A 24,231-nucleotide genomic window follows, 5' to 3' on the forward strand; every position below is an offset into this window, starting at 1 on the left:
TGTGGGTTAAGATACAGTGACATTATGATAAGCAATGCAATTACTCAGAACATGTCTGTGTCCCATATTCATGCTGCATTAATAAAGCATCCAAACCCTGAGCTCAGTACAGTGCTGTCAATCATCGAGTCACAACAGGACACTGTCGATGTAACTGAGAGCATGATCAAGCACCTGCATTATCTACTGTCAAGAGTAACATGAGGAAGACAGTTTAAGAGCCAAAAGAGCCCCCACCCCCTCCGGGCCCAGTTGCACCATCCCACCGCAGCGCAGCCCGCACTATCACAAAAGTCCTGCCGGCATTGCATAGTGCCTGTGCTCCAAAGACAAGAATTCTGCATAAGGCAAATAAGACCACAAACAGATAGTATGTTTAAGTATAGTTTGTGTTAGGCAGCTTTCACATCCCGTGTTGGACAGTGATTCTAATGATATGTAATTGGGTAGACAAGAAATCTACTTACCAAGAGGTGGCAGAACACTTACATGTTTTACTTATGCAAGCTTTCGGAGCTAGTGGCTCCTTCTTCTGACAGAAGGGAGAGGGGTGAAGGGAAAAGAACTGGAGAGGTTCAGGGCAAGGGGTAGAGTTCGTAAAAGTCACCCAAAACCCCAGGTCAGGGGAGACTTACAGTACAGGGTGAGAAGGAAAGATTGATTGTTGGGGACTGATCTAATGAGGTGTATGTTGTGTTTCCTCACAACAATCTGCCAATCCTGTTGTGGTTTCGGCAGATTGCCAGGACACAAACTCTGAACTTATCAACCAGCTGTCAAATAAGTTGTATGTTCAGTTGAATGTGTTAATTTCCACTTAGATACTAGGGGTACTGTTATGATGCTCAACACCGCCACGTATGAAACACGTTGAAACAGCTTCAGCAACCATATAACTTGTTGACTGCGTACAATGGACAAACCTAATCCAGTGCTTGGAGTGAGCAGTTTGCCAGCCACATTCCGTGGTATTACTAAAACAGTGTTATTTCATGTGTTGTGCTCTTGTGAGTCTATTAACATTTTTGGCAAGGATAGCTTTGACCTTTTTGGATTGTCAATTCACAAAAAGGTGTTAAAACTAATTCAGCTGAGTTCCTTGCCAATATTAATGCATTATGTGATAAGACCAGTTCTCTGTTCCATGGTAGTTTAGGCAAGGCCCAAGGGTTTGAGACCCAAGGGACTGAAACACAATGTGCGGTCCAAGTTTTTTTGCGCTCATACTGTCTGTTATGCATTACGGGACCAGGCTGCTGCAGAGTTGCAGGACAGTGATGTCATCAAACCAGTGTCAGCCAGCCAGTAGGTGTCACCCCTGGCGGTCCTTACTAAACCGTCGGTCAGGTTGGGACTCTCTGCGACTTTAAAACAACTGTCAACCCACAAACTGTTGTTGATTCTTTTCTGTCGCCCTGCCCTGAGGATTTGATGAACCACTTAGGTCAGGGTCAAGGTAAGGGTAATCTCCAGAAGGCCTATTTGCGACTGCCTTTAAATGAAGAGTCAAAGAAGATTTTTGTGATCAACACACACAAGAAATTATTCCAGTTTCAGCGGTTACCATTCGGTAGCACTTCTGTCCCAGCTACCTTTCAAACCTTGAGCAACGGATTTTGCAAGTAACCTTCTTGTTCTAACTATTTAGATGATATAGTTGTATCTGGATGTATGCCAGAAGAACACTTAAAAAAATTCAGAGGCACTGTTTCCAGTGTTGTCCAAAGCAACACTGACATCCACCCATTCTAAGTATTCCTTCTTTCTCACTGAAATTGACTATCTTGGCCATGCGATTAATTTACATGGCATCCACCCACCACAGTCGCACTTAGTAGCTATTCATGACTTGCCTGCGCTAACTAATGTACCAGAATTGCAACTTTGGCATTCGTTTTACAATTTTCATGTTTGATATGCAGTCCGTGGACAAAGGCAGAGGCTAAGTACACAATTTTAATAAGTTACTGAGTTTCAATACGGCATATTTGCAATGTGAAAGATTTATTCTGTATACAAGTATACACTGTTGGCCCAACAAATTAAGATTGGAATAAATCAATGAAGCTGCTTGTTGCACAAAACTTCAATTAAAACAGCATAAAAATGGAAGCCTGAAATGGAGGCCTGAAGTTCACATAGATAAAATGTAAGTGGCTACCAAAAGGAATGTCTTTCCATATCATTAATCAATTTTTCATCTTCGTTTTTGAAGAAGAGGAACCCAATTTTGAAGCATCATGTGATTTTTGAATACTGAAATAAGTTTTTCTATCACACTCATCATGGATTTAAAATAAATAGTAAGGAAGTCCTCAGTTACATATTTTGTATAAAAAAATAATAAATTTTATTACAGCCACATCAAATACTTCAGCATCTAACCTGATTTCTACCTATCAGTCAAGATAAGTCAATGATTACCACATGTGTAATGCTCCTATAAATAGACTATACTAATAATGATTGCACATATGGTGAACCTCAACATATTCTTACACAGCCTTATGGCAACAATCATTACACAGGCAAATGAAAATGACTGCTAAACCAAAATTGGTTTACCAATTGAAATTTGTTAAGATATGTGATTACTGCTAATCCATACAAGTAAATTGGCAAACATGACCCGCTTACAAAATAAACTGGCCGACAGTATTATGAAAAGGATAGACTGCTACTCACCACATAAAGATGACACATTGAGTTGCAGACAGGCACGAAGAAAAGACTGTTACGTGTAACTTTTGGCCAAAGCCTTCTTCAGAAAGGAGAAACACATGCACACATTCACACAAGCAAGCACACTTCTCTCTCTCTCTCTCTCTCTCTCTCTCTCTCTCTCTCTCACACACACACACACACACACACACACACACACACACACACACACACACACACACAAAATGCTACTTCCAGCCAGTCTGGCTGGAGGTAGTGGTCATGTGTATGTGGTGTGTTTTCGTGTGTAAATGTGTGCATGTTTTTCTCCTTCCTGAAGAAGGATTTAGCTGGAAGCTTATATGTAATGGTCTTTCCTTCATGCCTGTCTGAAACTCAATGTGTCATCTTTATGATGAGTAGGAGTCTATCCTTTTCTAATATCGTTGATATTGCAACCTGGACTTTCAATTGTTTAAACAAACTGAGGTGCTGAGAACCACAAGGACTTAAATCTCACCATAATCGATTTTGTGATTTAAGCATGTATGCATTTTCCTGACACCTATTGATTTTATGGTGAACCAGCTTCGTCCATACCTGTAAGCCCACACTGTATATATGAACATTCCTGAAAAACTGTTTCCCTGATTTCTCGCACATTTATTTCCATACAGACCCATAACAAAATGCATAACTGTGTTGCTCTACGCTGCTCAATTGTTATCTAGGTTTGGCAACTTAATTTAGTGTCTACATCACATATATAGTAGTAGTACTTCTGAACCAGAGGTATATCAGCAGTTTTATCTGAACCTCAAGTCACAGAATATGCTTTGTGAAAATGATGTTAAGGAGGATAAGAAAGTGTTGGAATAGGTCATAACTGTGTATGTGTGGTGCATTTAGTGTCTGTTCTTTATGTTTTGATTGTATTTTAAAATTAATTATAAACTTTACAAATATTAAAAGACACAACTGTCACCAGCCTAGATATAGATATATCGTGAATTAACATTAATAAAATGGGTATATTATTTTTTCACACGAAATATAGTAGTTAACACTTCATTAAAAAATAAGTCAGACCTTTGAGACTGGTGGTTTGTCTATAAAGTCGATTTTCACGAACATCTATTTTTCTCAAAACTTTGTCTCTGTGTTTTGCATTCTTATGGTTCTCAGTGCATCAATTGACCACTAATTTTATTAAATCTGAACACAAAATATTACATATTTACGTGACAAGAACACACAGCACACATCCAATAACCATGCAAAACACACAATCAATAAGACAGTACCCTGAAATCTGAAAAGGCAAAAGGTCCCCTTGATGCAATCCTTTGTTGCCTCCTCTTCTGCAATTCCTTTTTCCAGTCAATGTTTTCTCGGTTGTCTACAATTAGCTCATTGTAAGCAGTTGGATAATATCTGCAAAACAATTTCTTCCACAGCCGTCGGTCAGACACAATTAAGTTGTTCATGTAGCGACATGACACCAATAAACTATAAATATCATTTAATTTGAGTTGTGAGTATATTTTATGTTTTAGGTCATCTGGAATACCCAGGAGGGAACCATTTAATATATGTACTTCATTCAAAATAATACACCTCACAGGGTACAACAGCTCTTTCTTTAATTTCTCTTTTAACTGTCTTATATTTGCATATCTGGCTAACACAGGAGTCGATGGCTGAGTCTTCCTTATAACATCAGAACAACGGAAACTCAAACCATATACTATTTTTGGGACAGTATTCGATACAATCAGATTAAGCTCCAAAATATCACCAATTAAGAAACCAACAAGTCTGCATCTATGTTCTGCAATCTGATTTAGTATAAATGTTATTTTGTATACATTAGTCTGATCATCTTTCCAAGCATTAGGGAGATTACTCGCAGTTCCACTATTTAGTGTTTCAGATTCATGGATCCCTCCACAGTCTGTTTCACATGGAGAGAATTCACTTTCCAACATCAACGTGTACAACAAAATAACAATAAGATCACTTGGACTGATCTCATGTGAATCTTGATTTAGAGACAAAATGGTTCTTTCGAGAAATTCCAGTTCTGAATGTTGTTTTCTTATATCTTCTATTGATTTATCCATTGAGCCTGAAAGAAAAACTGCATGATAATCCTGTGAAACAATTAAGGGTGAACAATTTAAAATTATTTGTAGCGATACATTTAAAATTTAACTGTCATGCTGTCGTGAAACTCTATGTCGAGCAAAATACACATCAGTATTAAAAATATGAAACAAATAATTTCACATTATGCATTTTGGAATGACGATAAATAAATATTTTAGTAACAAGTGAGTCCATGGTTACAATTAAAAAGTACATTACAGAAATGTACTTTGAGTAACCTTGGCCAAGATCAACACTTTAACTTCTCAGTTTTTTTTTTGGTCAATAATTACATATCCATTTCAGCTGAACAGTGATTTGAAAAATCACAACAGTACAACCAAAAATAGTTTTAATGTACTTCAGAGTGGAGGTATGTACAGTGGAGTAAAGGAATTGAACAATCCCTCATTTAATATAAAGCAAAAAATTGAGAAACCTCATAAATTCAGAAAATAAAAAGAAATAAGAACAAACTACATAACCAACAGTTCCTACAAATTATCTCTTTATCTAAATTCAAGTACTGAAAATTTCTGTTACTTGCATAGGAATGTTCACAGTGAAATTTCACGAGAAATTGTACTGTACTGTAAACTACTCTGTTTGTACAAATGTAGGTATCCATTTTCTTTGAAACATACTCAAAAATTCATGTGAGATGTCTTTTTTGGAACCCTTGCTGGTTTGTTGAGATTGGCTAAAGCTATGCTAAGAATATACTCTAGGATTCTGCAACAGACACACGATGCAGATACTGGGATGCAATTTTGTACATCTGTTCTCTAATCATTTTTAAGAACAGGAGTATACTGAGGTCTTTTCGTGTAATGCATCAATCTACACTGCACAAGAGATCCTTGTTAAGTTGTTTCCCTATTAGTTATGTTACCTTCTCTTTTTTTGCAACGCACACATCTGCTACTGCAACATTCGTATGGGCGACTGGTGGAGGTGGTGGAGACTGCTGAACACACGGGGAGTGCAACCAGGGCACACAATTTGCAGCATCGTTACTGGGGTTGATCAGACAAAGGCTTTGTCAATTCTGTGAAGGTCTTGGCTGAAGATTTCTAGACCTGCATTATCTTATGGGGATTTGTAGGACTCCCCTTGGTAGGTCAGGGGTGCACTACACAAAGGAAGCAACTACTCAGAGTACTTGCGGAGTGCGCATGAGGGTTTTTTAGGCTAGGCACTAGTTTGAGGTGCTCTGATAAGCAATCACCAGTCGATATGCAGCAAGGGAAGTCAAACGAAGTTCAGAGTAAAGACAGTTCGACTGTGAGAATTTTATCAGTGAACTGTTGGAGTATATGTAATAAAGCTCCCAAATTTACTGCCCTCGAGGAAAGTTCTTGTGCTTGAATTACTCTTGGAATCCAGAGCTGGCTGAAACCTGAAGTGGAAAGTTCCAAGATATTTAGCGAGTCATAGAATGTATATTGGAAAGACAGGTTAGATCCTATTGGAGGAGAAGTGTTCATTGCATTTGACAAAGTACTGTCTCTATTGAAATTGAAGTTTAGTGTGACAGTCAAGGTCATCTGGTCGCGTAGAAATGGTGGAGGTGAAAAAAAGTTAACTGTTGGATGTTTTCACTGGCCACATGATTCGCTACTTTTTTTTGAAAATTGTCTTGAGCAGTTAACTTGGTATCTCACATGCAGAGTAAATATCTTAGACCCTGTAGCTAAAAATAGGCCAGACCTTATCGACAAAGTCAGTATCCTGCTAGACAGAGCAGATAAGCAGTTATTAGCATCTCATTTAGGTAGTGAATTGTCATCACTTAGTTCCAGTAAGATAGATATAGAGGACTATGGGCAAAGTTTAAGCAGACTGTAAATCATGGTCTGGAGAGTTATGTAAATAGTAAGTAGATAAAGGAAGCAGAAGCTGTTGCACTCTCAGTTCAAAGGGGAATGCACAAATGTCGACATGTGAAGTTTAGCACAGATTCGTGCATCTGTGAAAAGATCTATGCGTGAAGCATACAACAATTACCACCGTCACGCCTTAACAAAAGATCTGGCAGAGAACCTGAGAAAATCCTGGTCTTACGTAAAATTGCTGAGTGGGTCCAAGGCTACCAATCAGTCTCTTGTTAATCAGTCTGGTGTGGCAGTTGAAAAAAGCAAAACAAAAGGCCAAGTTCCGGGAGAATCGTACAAACATACCATCAGTTGACCATTGGAAAGACTCCCATACGGACGACATAGTTATAAGCATACCTGGCATGGAGAAACAGCTGGAAGATTTTAAAGCAAATAAATCACCAGGTCTGGAAGAAATCCCAGTTCAATTTTACAAAGAGTACCCTATGGCACTGGCCCCTTACCTAGGTTGCATTTATCATGAGTCTCTTGTCCAGCTCAGAGTCCCAAGTGACTGGATAAAAGAGCAGGTGACTCCAGTATACAAGAAGGGTAAAAGAATGAACCCGTACAACTACAGACCAATATCTCTAACTTCTGACTCCTGCAGAATCCTTGAACATATTCTCAGTTCAAATATAATAAACTTTCTTGAGACTGAGTAGTTTATGTCCACGAATCAGCATGGTTTTAGAAAGCATCTCTCATGCAAAACTGAGCTTGTCCTTTTCTCACATGATATACTGAGAACTACGGATGAAGGACAATGGGAAAATTCCACATTTCTGGATTTCCAGAAAGCATTTGACATGGTGCCTCATTGTAGGCTGTTAATGAAGATACAAGCATATGGAATAAGTCAAAGATATGTGAGTGGCTCAAAGACTTCTTAAATAATAGAACTCGGCATCTTGTCCTCGACGGCGAGTGTTCATCAGAGACAAGGGTATCGTTAGGAGCACCCCAGGGAAGTTTGACGGGACCACAGTTGTTCTCTATATGCATAAATGATTTGGCGGACAGTGTGGGCAGCACTCTGCAGTTGTTTGCTGATCATGATGTGGTTATGATAAGATGTTGAAGTTGATGAACTGTAGGAAGATTCAAGTCAACTTACACAAAATTTCCAGTTGGTGTGATGAATGGTAACTAGCCCTAAAAGTGGAGAAATGTAAGTTAATGCAGATAAGTAGAAAGATCAAACCTGTAATGTTTGGATACAGAATTATTAGTGTCCTGCTTGACACAGTTAAGTCATTTAACTATCTGGGCATAATGGTGCAAAGCGATATAAGGTGGAACAAGCATGTGAGAACTGTGGTAGAGAAGGCAATAGGTAGGCTTCGGCTTATTGGGAGAATTTTAGGAAAGAGTGGTTCACCTGTAAAGGAGACCACATATAGGATGCTGGTACGACCTATTCTTGAGTGCACTTCAAGTGTCTGGGACCCATGCCAGGTCAGACTGAAGGAAGACATTGAGGTAATTCAGAGGCGAGCTGCTAGATTTGTTACCGGTAGGTTTGAACAACATGTAAGAGTTATGGAGATGCTACATGAACTCAAATAGGAATCCCTGGAGGGAAGGCGACGTTCTTTTCGAGAAACACTGTTAAGAAAATTTAGAGAACTGGCATTTGAAGCTGACTGCTGAACGATACTACAGCAGCCAAAATACATTGCGCATAAGGACCATAAAGATAAGATACGAGAACTCAAGGCTCATACGGAGGTATATAGACAGTTGTTTTACCCTCACTCTATCTGCAGTGGAACAGGAAAGGAAATGTCAAATAGTTGTACAAGGTACCCTCCGCCATGCACAGTACTGTTGCCTGTGGAGTATCTATGTAGATGTGGATTCTTCTAATATTTCAATCAAACCAAAATGGATCTTTGTTCCCTCATATTATCTTTCTCACACATTTAAGAGTGAAGTTTATGACATGTTTAAGCTTCAATCCCGACTCTTCTATTTTGTCATATTTTAATGAACTGTTCTCATTCCAACTCACATTTGAACATTCCACACTCACTTCAGCCATTAACACGGAACATTTAGTTTCCTGACTGAGTTTTACTTTCACACATACATCTCATACTTCTGAGAGGCCAGATGTCACTATAAATTTCTCATACTTGTCACGCAATGTTCAGTTCCTCAGTTGTTATCTTTAGAGGTTTTTGTTGCTTCAGTTGTGTCGTGTTATTGAGTGTGCATATGACTTTCTGTAGCTGCTTTATTGTGATTATTGAGATGATACTTTTTGATTTAGAAACAAAAAAGTGCAAAACATTTTCAAATTTAAAAAAATGCATATTATCATGGAAACAGACATAGTAATTTGCAGGGGAATGCTAATAACTGTAACCACACACCAAGTTCTTCAATGAAAAAAGTGAAAAGCAATTTCAGTACTTTATAATCTACAGAAAACAGAGGAAATGTTATTTGTAATATAGATTTAATGTTTAAGGAAGTAAAAAGATGTCTTTGTTGTGTGTATGATGGACAAGTGCAATTACACACTGTTTTCTTAGGCTTCGGCTATAAAGTAAAAATCACATGTGAAAAGTGTAGAAGCAATAGAGCTTTCCAAAACAGCACAATGATTGTAGATAAGAAATGGGTGTATGAGATCAACAAACAAAATGTTAACACTTTAGAGGTGCTTAGGATAAGGTTTATCAACATCAGGATATTTTGATTTTTGAGTTGTTGTGGTTTTATTTTTCGTAGTTGAAGGTGTTGGTTTTTTTGGTATCAGTAGTTGTGGTTGACCTATATGGGTCAAGGGAAATGTCCAATTCCAATTTTTGTAGTTTTAGCTGTAGGTATTGGTGTTTGATATTGTCAGCTGTGGCTGATCTATATAGATAAGGGAAATGTTCCTTTACAATTTTCGTAGTTTTAATTGTAGGTGTTGGTGTTTTGGTATTGTCAGCTGTGGCTGACCTATACAGGTCAAGTGAATTGTCTGATTCCTGTAGACTTTTGTTGGTTTTGTGGAATGTTGTAATTTTGTTGGGTTTTTTTTATCATCATTTTGCGTGTTTTGGGATAGCGGTGCAATTTTTTTTTTTACTGTTATATTTAGCTTGCCCCACCCTAACACCCCCCCCCCCCTCCCCAATTTCCGCAGTTTTTCTGTTAGTTTGATGGTATTTTTGGAGGGAGATGTTATTGATTTATTTATATGTATTTTCATGTTTGTTGCCATGTGTATGTACTGACATAATAGGCACCATATTAGAGCTGCTTAGAATAGGCATTCCCTCCCAGGGGACATCGCCTTATCTAGGCACCTTCAGTGCTGGGCGGGAGTGTTTGCGCGCTCTGACAAAGTCCAGAGCTGTGCCAGCAGTAGTGTAGCTACTGGCCGGGCCACACAAGCCAGATTGGTCTCGATGGAGGGGTCAGACAAAGTGTGTCACACAACACAGGGCAGGGGTGGGGGGTCTCTATAGGCGTAGGGCAGCCAACCCTCCTAGATGAGTAACCCTAAAAAAAATCCAGGTCCTCACAAGTTGGGGGTTGGGCGTGTGGCTAACAACTCCACCCCATAAAAAAGTGCTGTTGCAGATACTATACACGTGCCTCAGAACGGAAAGGATTGCCTGTTGCTGACCCGGCAAGAAACACAGTTAAAGTGAAGGAACACGGATATTCAGATAGCTACATGGAATGTGAGGACACTCAAGAGGCCTGGAAAGCTACAAGAAACTGGGAATGAACTAGATAAGTATCAAGTGAAAATAGCAGCAATACAAGAAACTGGATGGAAAGGGCAAGGAATGATAGCATTGGAGGAACATTTAATGATGTACAATGGTGGAGGTACAGGATTTTATGGTACTGGTTTCCTTCTACATATTTCTATGAAGGCTAATGTAATTGGTTTTATGCCAATAAGTGACGAAATGTGTTCTCTAAGGATAAGGGCAAAATTTTTTAACGTTGCAACAGTGAATGTCTACGCCCCTATGGAGGAGGCAGATGAAGAAGCAAAGGATATATTTTATGCCAAATTGGAAGAAGAAATTGGTAAAATTCAAAAGCACGATGTGAAAATAATACTTGGAGACCTAAATGCAAAAATAGGGAAAGAAGAGACGTATAGAAGTATAATAGGAAAGGAAAGCCTACACAGTGACAGTAATGATAATGGGCTCAGACTGATAGACTTCACCAGTCAGAACAACATGATGATAAAAAGCACCTATCACCCAAGGAAAGATATTAAGAAATGTACATGGGTATCACACGATGAAAACACAAGAAACCAAATAGCTCACGTACTCATAGACAAAAGGCATGCAACAGAAATTATGGAAGTTAGCAGCTGCAGAGGTTCAGATGGAGACACAGGGCACTACTTAGTATGAATGAGATACAGGCAGAAGATGGATTTGGTAAGAAACCAAAAGACTAATATAAGAATGAAACACAATATACAAAGACCCCAAATGAAGGAAACACAGGAAGAATATAGGAAAAAAACTAGAAGAGATACTGGAAGCAAGGACAAACACAGGGAATGGAGATAATGTGGTAACCAAATGAGAGTCGTTGAAAACTCCCATTAGCGAGGCTGCAGAAGAGATACTGAGGAGGGAACAAAGCAAAAGAGTGGTTAAGTGGTTCGGTGTGGAATGCTTAACGGTAATACACGAGAGAAATGAAACGAGACAGAGAATGTTGCAAAGGAACACAAGGTTAGCAGCAGAAGAATACAGAGAAAAGAGGTAAAAGAGCGGATAAGCTTCGTAGGGTACAGAAAAGGCAGCATGAAAGGAGAAGGATAGAGCAGCTGGATGAAATGGAAGACAATACAGAGATCAGAAGGTTCTATGAAAGAACAAGAGATTTGAAGAAATGTTTCCACCTGCGAGCAGTTTTCTATAAGCATAAGGATGGAAATCTAATTGGAGATAAAAGTAAAGTCCTAGAAAGGTGGCAAAAGTATTTTACCGAACTGTTTGATGGGAAAGAAGGGGATAAAGAAGAAGGAACTGTGATTGAGAATGAAAGGGAACAGGACTCAGAATTGGAATCAGAGTTAGAAGTAGAGGATCGGAAAGAGGAAGTAGTACCAGAGCTAGAGGAAGTGAAGAATGCTATCAAGAGCCTAAAAAATAATAAAGCAGCAGGAGAAGATGGCATAGAGGCTGAATTATTAAAATATGGGGGGAAGAAAATGGAGGAGGCAGTCCATGAATTGATAAAGGAAATATGGATAAAGGAGGTAATGCCTAAGAATTGGAACATGTGAATTATCTGTCCATTACATAAAAAAGGCGACAAGTCAGAATGCAGCAATTATTGTGGAATCACTCTCTTGGATGTAACATATAAGATATTTAGTAAAATTTTAGCACCCAGACTAGAAGGGATGATAGAAGGGATATTGGGGGACTATCAGGCTGGATTTAGGAGGAACAGATCCACGATGGATCAGATATTTTTATTAAGACAAGTGCTAGAGAAGTTTTATGAGTATGACAAGCAACTACATCAATTGTACATTCATTTTAAGCAAGCGTACAACAGCCTACACAGGAAGAAAATTATACAGATCACGAAAGAATTTAGAATCTGACTTAAACTGGTCAATTTAACAGAAATGACAATGAAAGCAACAGTGTGTAAAGTAAGAACAGAGCAAGAACTGTCTGGTGAATTCCAAGTACGGACGGGGCTACGACAGGGAGATGTGATCTCTACAATGCTATTTAATTGAGTTTTAGAAAAGGTGATGCGGCAAATGCCGATAAACCCAGGAGGAACAATACTTAATCAGCAAGTTCAAGTGGTAGCATATGCGGATGACATAGCATTAATGGCAAGGAATGTAAGGGCACTAAAGGGGAACTACGGTGTGTTAGAGGAAGCAGCAAGAGAAGTAGGTTTAGAAGTAAACGTAAACAAAACAAAGTATATAGTGATGGGCAACCCCAATATAAATGGACAATGGAATTCTGTGAAAGTGTGAAAACGTTTAAATATTCAGGTTCTGTAATAATGGAGAACAATAAAGTAGCAGTAGAAATTCAAGAAAGGATAGCGAGTTGAAATCGTTGCTATTTTGCCTTGCAGAATGTATTTAATTCCAGGAATGTTAGTAGGAATACAAAAATCAAAATATACACAACCATATTACGACCTATAGTAATATATGGATCAGAAGGCTGGGTATTGACATTCAAGGAGGAGAACTGGTTACTGAGATGCGAAAGAAAGATACTTAGGAGGATATTTGGAGCAGTGAGAGAGGAAGATGACTGGAAAGTAAGGACAAATGTAGAACTACAAACACATTTTGGACAGATGGATATTGTTGTTAAAATTAAGCAAGGAAGATTAAGATGGGCAGGACACGTACAGAGAAAGCCAAAAAATCAGAGTGTCAAGAAAGTTTTCATGGGAAAAGCTGACGGGAAAAGGTGGCTGCACGATATGGAAGAAGATCTAAAGGTGATGGGAATAAGAAATTGGAGAAGGAAGGCGATGGACAGAGAAGAATGGAGGCAGGTGATACACGAGGCCAAGGTTCTTCGAGGATTGTAGAGCCAACCAAGAAGAAGAAGAAGAATAGGCATTTCCACCACATTGATAATGTCATGGGTCAAAGCAGATTAGATTAGATTAGATTAGTACTTGTTCCATAGATCATGAATACGACGCTTCATAGTGATGTGGAATGTGTCAGGTGGTTTCACACACTTCTGTAATCCCTTAAATTATTAAAACTTCAAAGCTGATTTTCTGAGTCTGTATATTTATAAAATGGATTCCCCAATAAGTTTTCATCTTATGCATTAATCCTGTTAATTTTCAGATGATACACCAATTATAGCTATGAAACCCACTGAGAATAATCGCAAAATGTTTATTAAACCATGAAATTCAACATTACTGCGGGGTAAAATTTTAATTGTTAATTGTGGCATTTACAGAGCACTACACTATGTGATCAAAAATATCCGGACACCTGGTTGAAAATGACTTACAAGTTCATGGCGCCCTCCATCGGTAATGCTGGAATTCAATATGGTGTTGGCCCACCCTTGGCCTTGATGACAGCTTCCCCTCACACAGGCACACGTTCAATCAGGTGCTGGAAGGTTTCTTGGGGAATGGCAGCCCATTCTTCCTGGAGTGCTGCACTGAGGAGAGGTATCGATGTTGGTCGGTGAGGCCTGGCATGAAGTCGGTGTTCCAAGACATCCCACAGGTGTGCTATGGATTCAGGTCAAGACTTTGTGCAGGCCAGGCCATTACAGGGATGTTATTGTCATGTAACCACTCCACCACAGGCCATGTGTTATGAACATGTGCTTGATCATGTTGAAAGATGAAATCGCCATCCCCGAATTTCTCTTCAACAGGGGGAAGCAAGAAGGTGCTTAAAACATCAATGTAGGCCTATGCTGTGATAGTGCCACACAAAACAACAAGGGGTGGAAGCCCTTCCACGAAAAACACAACTACACCATAACACCACCGCCTCTGAATTTTACTGTTGGCACTACACATGCTGGCAGATGATATTCATCGGGTATTTGCCATATCCACACCCTGCTATCGGATTGCCACATTGTGTACCGTGATTCATCACTCCACACAGTGTTATTTTCCTGTTCAATCGTCCGATGTTTATGCTCCTTACAGCAAGTGAGGTGTCATTTGGCATTTTCCGGCCTATTGTGTGGCTTATGACCATACACTCAACCATGAAATCCAAGTTTTCTCACCTCCCACCTGACTGTCATGGTACTTGCTGTGGATCCTGATGCAGTTTGGAATTCCCGTGTGATGGTCTGGATAGATGTCTGCCTATTACACATTATGACCCTCTTCAACTGTTGGCAGTCTCTGTCAGTCAACAGACAAGGTTGGCCTGTTCACTTTTGTGCTGTAGGGTCAATCCAAATGTAGTGGCCCAATAAAAATTAAGTTGGTCGCTTGACCATTTTTAAATATTTTAATTTTTTTATATGTGATTACCCTATATTTGTGAAGTTCAAAACAGTTGTTAGAAAAATTTTACCTTTCACCTTTACGGAATGGCGGCCGTTTTAGTTTGTAAACGTGTGACGATGTTTCAGTTTAGTGACGTTAGCACAAATGTGAATATCTCTGCACTGGGTTAAGTTACAACATTGCAATTGACATGATTGTTTTTAGAAAAGAGTCCTCTACAACATTGTCTATTACACAAAATACCCTAAATTAAAACATAACTGGTCAAAACGACCTCCATAGTTTGGTAACCAAATTTTCAAAAATCCACTTTTTAGGCCCAAAAATAACAAACAAGGAGTAATTTATGAGAGTCTATTTTTTTCCTATAGTTAGATATCATACACTACTAGTCTCATATACAGCAAGAACACTTACAAATGTTTCCTTAATTCTTCATGAAGTTTTGAAATTTGAAAATTTTCATTTTTTGTAAAGTATGGGGTTAGTTATCTCAGGTGGGGCTGAATAAAATGGCCCTGAGCACTATGGGACTTAACATCTGAGGTTATCAGTCCCCTAGAACTTAGAACTACTTAAACCTAACTAACCTAAGGACATCACACACATCCATGCCTGAGGCAGGATTCGAACCTGCGACCGTAGCGGTCGCGCGGTTCCAGACTGAAGTGCCTAGAACCACTTGGCCACACCGGCCGGTGGGACTGAATATACAAATATGATTTTTGCACTGTTTGTACACCTATATGATAGCAACATACTGTAAAAATTTCAACATTGATATCCGACTGTGAACAAAGATATGAATTTTTGAAAATGAGGAGATACTTCACATTACTCTACAACTGATCTTATGGCTGTAGCCTATTCATATGTGATATTGGCAGGACATAATCAATTATTATTGAAGTAAGGTACTGAATTATACACAAAAAGTGGAAGCATTTCTGAAAGTAACATTTATATTATTTTGACATAGGCTACTATAAATAAATATTTTCAGTTAACATCCTTTGAGATGCGAGTGTTCCCAAAACTGGTGGTGAATGCTAAGAATACTTATTTCTTCAGACAGCTTCTTTGATATAGAATAAGACCTCTCAGTTGCTGTGGTAAGTTCAAGCACTGAAAGATTCCTTAAAACATTTTTCATTGGTATCCAAACTTTATCACTCGTAGATTTCTTGAATGACGTTCTTGGACCAGAATGGTAATAAAAATGCACAAAAACATCATTGTTCTCCAAACTTATTCTTTCAACCTCTGCAAGCCACCACTGTCCATCATTCGCACATGCCGCTATGTCATTCAACGTTAAAGACAGAGATGTGATTTTACTGACACAATGAACCCCATAAATTTCGGTTTCTCGTGTTACGGTACATAGCATCAAACTAAGTTTTCTGCAATGTCAAGGAATTTGTGAAAATGCCTTCTTCCGTTTATAGCTATACAGTTTTCAAACCTGGTTTGAGGTGGTGTTTTCATATGCAGAACCACTTCTTCTTTCTTGATCAGAAAATATGTAATGCCTTTAATATTATCCTTGCAAAAGACTTATATATCCTGTACTGTGAGCATTTGGTCTGCAGTTGGCCTTTGTAGGCTGGTTTTATTTACTTCATGTTTTGTTGTACCTCCTATTCCATTACATGCATTTTTACCATGGCAAGATGCAAAAAGTGCCATTCAGCCTCCAACCCAAAGTCTACTTTGTGGGTGCACAAATTTAAAAAATTCTTTTTGTTCTTATACTGACTACCACTTCCATCTGAAAAGTATACCAGCTTCTCAACCTAGGGAAAATTTTCTTTTATGTAATTTATTACATACTTTTGAAACACGTGTACAGCCAAAGTGTTGTGCTCCAAGTAGTTGCTTAGATTGCAAATTTAAGAACTGCAAACTTCATCTTTCTCATTTTTAAAGTAGAGAATAAATGGATGCACTGTTGCCTGGTCATTGGCCCAGTAGTACCCTTGTATTGCATTCTCAATCACAAATGTAAAATTTTCTGCAAAATCAGCTAGCACTTTGCACTCAGTTTCATGAAGTTGTGCTTTTTTGTCCTTTAAAAACTTACTTTGGATTTAGAAACACAGTGGTGACTTTTGAGGTTTTGTTAAGTTATCAATTAAAGATTCCAAGTACTCTTCCTGAGATTTAACCACTGTTATCATTTCTGCCCTGTCAGTTGTGACCCACTATTTGAAGGTAATACTGTCTGGCATTTCCTCATCATATTCGTGAAACAGTTCAATAATGTTTTCCTTACCAGGGCATTTATTACACAAACTCATCATGCAGTCATAACTGTTAGTGTCACAAACCATTAAATCTAGTAACTGTTTGTAGTTACGATCACTGAGTTATGCACCCGCAATCATCAGTTTGACATTTTGATGATATAAACAAACACATACGGAGTGTGTCCCTGAGGATCCAGCCAAAATACACCACTTCAGACAGAGGTCACAAAATTTTGACCTTCCAATTTTGCATTCAGGATGAGAATTTTTGAAAGCTACATAAAGTTCATTTCAATTTGACAGCATTGGTCGTTTCTGCTTTATTACTTTAACTCCATTTATAACAACTCTTTTGCTATCTTTGCAACCTGGGCACATTCTACTATTTTCATAATCTTCAAAAAAATTGCTGGATCTTTTTAATTGTTTCGGTTGTAATAGCCAAGAAACTAGCAAATGTTTGAATGATGGATTTAATGAAAGCAGATGTAAGTATTAAACCTGTAAATATTAGAAGTTTAAATTTAATTCATGTACATAATTTTACTGTTTACTGACTGAGGATGATTAAAATTAATGAAACTCAAGTTATTCTTATTACATTTTTGTAATGTGTGTGTCTGACATATTCCACACCCAGGATGAATCCCTCTTTTTATGGGTCTATGGAATGAATACTTAATCTAATATAATCTAAAATCTAATCTTCACTTATACCTACTCCTTTCTTCTTTCCTAAAACTGGAAGAATTCCTTTCTCTTTCACTAATTTTCGGGTTAGTTTAACCAAACAATGAGAAACATTGAATTCATGAACTATTTTTTCTCTTGACCATGAGTCAGGGAGCAAACTTAAAATTTTAACTTTTTCCTCTTTAGATGTCATTGAACATTTAATTTTAATTTCTCTATTAAGCTCAAATATTCAGTGTCAGATGATGCTGGTGGTAGGTTTCCTTCTTCTTTAGAAATAATGTTGGTACAGTATCTGTATTATTAAAGCACGATTCCAAATCTTTTCTAATTTTGTCTGAAAATTGTTGAACCTTATTTTCAATAGCTGCTTTTCTTTTTCTGTTACTTAATTTTATTATTTTCAATGCAGGAGATACATCAACTTAGAACAAGCAAAATCCAATATGCTAACAGGTTCCTCAGTAGGAATATAGGTGTCATTAACAAGGTTACATGATTCTGGCTCTGGATTTTCACAACAAATATTTTTGAGTAACAATTTGGGCACAGAGAATTTCCAGGAATCACATTACGTTTCACTTGAGAAGCTGTTTCACTCTCACATAACAAGGAAAAATGTTCAAGTTTTATTTCCCTCAAACCTTTAGTAATAGGCTTTTTATGAACTTTAAGTAGATCACAGCACTTACTTCCAAAAATGTGATTGTACTTCAGAATATATTTCTTCTCATGATACTCACACACTGATGTTACAGAAGAACTTACTCGGAATTTAAACAAAGTTTGTCGAACTTCATCAAAGTCATTGACATTTTTCAAGTATTTTGAAACTGAACCGTAAACTGTTTTGTGACTCACTTCACTTGCTATCCATCCAACAGAGCACTGTTCATCCATGTTATTGCATTCCAGTTAATCTCTCAAAATTAATTACAAATTACACACAGAACAAAGCACTTTAACAGAGGTTTCAGAACATACTGACTATAACAACGCCACACCCAGCAATACTGTACTTCCACAATGCCACATCCAGCAATAATGTACTTCTTTATTGACAATAAACCTAAACGTACATGGGTATTTTTATTACCATAGAACAAAAGCAAAAGCTCCTATTGTTTAATATTGCATTATTAAAAATAAATAAACTAGATGAATATTGGGTGATGGTGTTAACTAAATATGTCACAATTAAATTTTATTACAAAGAAACAATAAACCACTTAAATAGGCAACAGCCCTAAGATCAGTTGTAGAGTAATGTGAATTATATCCGCATTTTCAAAAATTCATATCTTTGTTCACAGTCAGTTATCAATGTTGAAATTTTTACAGTACATTGCTATCATATAGGTGTACAAACTGTGCAAAAATCATATTTTTACATTCAGTCCCACCTGATATAACCAACCCCAAACTTTACAAAAAAATGAAAGTTTTCAAATTTCAAAAATTCATAAAAAATTAAGAAAACATTTCTAAGTATTCTTGCTCTATATGAGGCTAGTACTGTATGTTATCTAACTATAGGAAAAAAATAGACTCTCATAAATCACACCTTGTTTGTTATTTTTGGGCCTAAAAAGTGGATTTTTGAGAATTTGGATACGCAACTTTGGAGGACATTTTCAGCAGTTATTTTTGAATTTAGGGTATTTTGTGTAATAGACAATGTTGTAGAGGACACTTTTCTAAAAACAATCATGTCAATTGCAATGTTGTAACTTAACCCAGTGCAGAGCTATCAAAATTTTCGATAATGTCTCCAGACTGAAAAATCGTCGCGGGCCTACAAATAAAAATGGCCACCATCCAGTCAAGGTGCAAGATAAATTATTTTAAAAAACTGTTTTGAACTTCTCAAATATAGGGCAATCACATATAAAAAAATTAAAATATTTAAAAATGGTCAAGCAACCATCACTGGATCACTTCATATGGATTGACCCTGTACATGTCCCTTCACGTTTCCATTTCACTATCACTATCACATTAGGATGTTTACGAGCGTGGAAATCTCATGTACAGACATATCGCATAAGTGACACACAATCCCTGACCACATTCAAAGTCTGCGAGTTCTGCGGAGCGCCTCATTCTGCTCTCTCACGATGTCTAATGACTACTGAGGTCGCTGATACGGAGTACCTGGCAGCACACTGCACCTAATATGAAAAACATATGAATTTGGGGGTGTTGAGATACTTTTCATCACATAGTGTATGTATGTAAAATAAGGGAAAGGCAACCACTCATCTACAGTGGACAAAACAGCACTCACACTAGCTTTGAGCACTAGTTCTTATCCTAACAATAGAATACACACTCACCACACAACCACAATGGTACCAAAACGTAGGCTCCTGTGGCTACGCAAGGCTTTCCATCACCACAGGAGTGTGCGTTTGGGTATCTGTGTGGTTCTGTGTCTGACTGTGTGTGTTATTGCTATAAATGATCTAGTGCAACTTAGTGCAAATCAGTTAATTATTCAATTGTGTGCGCTCCCCAATACCGATACGTATATTTTTTCACAGAATAAACTCGTGTAATTACCTTAAATTATATTTTTTTGAAGAACAAAAATTAGACTGTACCTAACTTTAGTGTGCTATAACTCTATCTGCCCCTTATGCATTCCTTAATTTAGAACAGTACTAGAATACCACACAATCACAAACAGGAGTATTACCTATGAAGAATATTACAAAAGTTCTCCCTTCTAAACAATTTCTGTAACCTATATGCATACAACTATACGTAATCCACTAGCTTCTACAGTAAATGTATGTCAGACGGTGCACAGTAAATCATGCCTTCCATTCAATTCTAGTATAACCGTCATGGGTCTAGTGTAGCAGGGGATACAACCCGTCAGCTTTGGACAATGACGTCACAAGTCGCCAGAGAGCAGTTTACCATTTTCGCTTTTGCTGTTATGTTTCAGTTTCGTTTTTTTACTGATTGCTTAATAAAGTGGATCTGTTTATTCTATCTCGTGAGATTTTTTTTTAAAAAGCCAAAAAACACTTACCAGCTACTGAAGTTCAAAACAGTTTTTTAAAATAATTTATCTTCTGAAGCGAGCTACAACATTAAGAAGAATCGCTTGTCGTTTGGCGACTTGTGACGTCATTGTCCAAAGCCGACGGGTTGTATCCCCTGCTACACTAGTCCCTGACATGTATGTGGAATGAACAAATATTTTTTCCGATTTGTTTCAGAAAGCCCCATCACAATTTTGAGATTAAGCCATACAATAGCTCAATTTTTATTATACCATTTCACACTTAATGTGGCTGTGATTTTCTTGCACTGAATAAAAATTTCTATGAAAAACAACATAGTTCACATCTGAATCTTCTTGTACCTTATGGTAACATACATCGATAGCTGCAGAGTGAGGGAGTAAAGGGTGTTTCATTATTATGTGCTAACAGGTCATGAGCAGATTCCTTGCGACAAATACAGGGAAACATTCGCACAGCATGGTGTAAAGTGAATTCCAAATGGATGTGTAATTTAATGATAAATAAGAAGCAGATTGTGATACAGCGAAGAAATTTTGGAAGCTCAAACATATTCGGGATACATAATCGTAAAGCAAAGGGTTACAAAGGCTAAAGCACATGACGTATTAAACATCGAATCGCTTCCTGAATATGATTAGAATATGTAGCCCTCAAGTTGAAGCAAGTTTACATGATGTGTTACGAAGGAGTGTGGAGAGAAATTTTAAAATTTGTCACTCATAATATTTTGGGCGGGAAGGAAATACGTGGTTACGGATTGAGTTCAGCTGTCCAGCCCACTCTGCCGTTTCTCGGTTAAAAAGGAGATATGGAGATTTTTCCGTGAGAAATATCAATTTCTAATACATTGCGATCAACAGATTCCTACAAAAAGAGGCTGGTATAGTGTTACACATACCCATGTAATCCTTATAATTTTATGTGAATTAATCGACAGAGTGCCCATGAAACATGCAATTCTGGGCGTACTAGGAGAAATTCAAAACACAAAAAAACCTATAGAACCGGTAGATGATCTAGTCCAAGTTAGTCATCTAGTGTGGATTTAACCGGAAAGACCTTTAAATCCGCAAGTAATACTTGGTTCTAATTTTCGACATTTAGAAACAAATTAACTCTCCGCTACTCTTGAATTAATGCAAACTGTTTTAACGTAATGACAACAGAAAGCAAAGAAACTAACTCATTAATGTAACATTCCGCCACACATACAGAACAAGCCGGTCGGCATATCATTTATCCATTAAACAAATTGTTTCCCTCTCTTAACCTATCCATCAAATATTCATATTCGCAACTCACCATTCGCCTACGATAATATTTAATGTTGTCTGGAGTGTGACTTCCTTTCTGCTCGTTTTTGTTTGGTGCATTCATTAATCACATTGTAAGTATACAAAACGATGACTAAACTGTAATTATCATTGTCATAATTTCGGAAAATTTTATTTCATCTGTCACAAAACTCCAGTGCATGAAACATAAATACTGCATAAACATACAAACACGGAAAAGAATATATTTTGCTGTCACATGTCAACTAAATAAACAAACGTGAAATTCATATCGAACGAGAACTTGATCGACTTGTATGTATCGATATTCTGGAGGAAGCGATAGAGAGAGCGTATAGCGATTACTTATATTTTATTTTATTCATTTCTTGTTCCTTGGATCTGTTCCTTGGAACTGCATTACTCAGATATAGAACATGTCACATGTAACAACTACTTGCTGTATAGTTACCAAATATGACGAAGAAGAGAAATCGATGGCGTATACTGGGTATAAAGTAATACATGATCCACACATCTTAGCAAACTATGTAAACGAGCATTTTTTAAGTATTGCAGAGAAGTTACAGCAAACATTCCGCCAAGCAAATATAACACCTGTAAATAATGTTGCACTAAATACAATGATGTTACTCCCAACCACAGAGAATGAAGTCAGTAAAACAATTCAAAAATTAAGAAATAAAAAGTCAGTAGGCTTACATGAAGTACCAACGTGTGTACCGAAACAATTCACAGGGATTATACAAGGCCACTTAATATATATAATAAATGAATCCTTCACATCAGGGATATTTCCAAAGCAGTTCAAACAGGCAGGAATTGTACCTTTGCTTAAAAAAGGTAATGCAGAAGACATAGAAAATTACTGTCCCATTTCTGTGTTGTCAGCATTCTCAAAAATAATAGAAGTTATTATGACAGACAGAATAATGAATTATACGAATCAATACAATCTGTTGAGCGAATCACAGTTTGGTTTCCAAAGTGGCAAAAATACGGAGTCAGCCATAGTAGAATTTACATAAGTTGTACTTGATGATCTTAATAGAGATGAGTGTGTCACAGGCATATTTTTGGATATTTCTAAGGCGGTTGAAACAGTCTACCACAAGATTCTATTAAATAAATTAGAAGCATTAGGAGTAAGAGAGGTAGCTAACAACTGGTTTAGATCTTACCTAACAGATAGGGTAGAAACAGTAGAGATAACACAAACTTCAAATAGATCTAAACATTTGGTAAAGCACTAATCAGTACCAAAATACATTAATATAGGGGTTCCGCAATATAGCATATTAGGACCAATACTGTTCCTGATATACATCAATGTCTTTCCCAGCAGTGTTACTCATGGTGAAAAATCCTCTTGGCTGGTGACAGCAATATTATAGTCACTGAGAAAACAAGAGAACTCCTTGCCGAGAATGCAAATGAAACTCACAAGGAAGTTTATGATTGGTTAATAAGTAACAAAGTGACATTGAACATAAAGAAAGTTAATGCCATGAATTTCAGTTTGAAGAGGAAAAATGGCAATGTTAAATTAAATGTAGATGGCACCTCTCTAGACTGTGTAACAAATGCAAAATTTCTAGGAATGAATATTGATTCTCAGTTGAAATGGCCCGGCCGGAGTAACCGTGCGGTTCTAGGGGCTACAGTCTGGAACCGAGTGACGCTACGGTCGCAGGTTCGAATCCTGCCTCGGGCGTGGATGTTTGTGATGTCCTTAGGTTAGTTAGGTTTAAGTAGTTCTAAGTTCTAGGCGACTGATGTCCTCAGAAGTTAAGTCGCATAGTGCTCAAAGCCATTTGAACCATTTTCAGTTGAAATGGTGTGAACACACAAAGGCACTTGCAAACAGAATGTCATCAGCATGTTGTGCCCTTCGAATACTATCATCAGTGTGTAACATGCAGTCTCTTCTAGTTACATATTATTCATATGCACACTCAATTCTTATCTATGGAATTCTTTTTTGGGGAGCAAATGCACAAAATATAAATACAATTTTCAAACTCCAGAAAAGAGCCATAAGAATGATAACCAGAAATACTAGTCGAGCTCATTGTAAAGATGTGTTCAGAACACTGGGGATTTTAACTTCTCCATGTGAATACCTTTACCAGTCATTTGTACACATCAAAAATAACAATGGTAATTACTGCGTAAACAGCTCTGTCCATGACCATGCAACAAGAGATAGGCTCAACTTACGTTTCCCAAGAAAAAATAAAAATAAAACTCAAAACAGCATTTTCTACCAAGGAATAAAACTGTACAA

General features: G+C 37.5%; 1 protein-coding gene across 4 annotated transcripts in view; it reads right to left on the reverse strand.

Moving 5' to 3' along the window:
- Nucleotides 1-22,192, reverse strand: part of LOC126473598 (WASH complex subunit 5) — a 180,042-nt gene extending 157,850 nt beyond the window's left edge. For 2 of the 4 annotated variants that reach the window (XM_050100747.1, XM_050100746.1), the window contains exon 1: nucleotides 21,952-22,192. The gene's annotated coding sequence lies outside the window, so the exon portion shown is untranslated. Of the gene's footprint in view, nucleotides 1-3,965; nucleotides 4,105-21,832; nucleotides 21,931-21,951 lie in introns of those variants that run through there. The other 2 variants (XM_050100749.1, XM_050100748.1) reach the window with 2 other exon arrangements.
- Between the last annotated feature and the right edge of the window lie 2,039 nt (nucleotides 22,193-24,231).

The sequence above is a fragment of the Schistocerca serialis genome, chromosome 4, assembly GCF_023864345.2.
Source record: "Schistocerca serialis cubense isolate TAMUIC-IGC-003099 chromosome 4, iqSchSeri2.2, whole genome shotgun sequence".
Lineage (NCBI taxonomy): Eukaryota > Metazoa > Arthropoda > Insecta > Orthoptera > Acrididae > Schistocerca > Schistocerca serialis.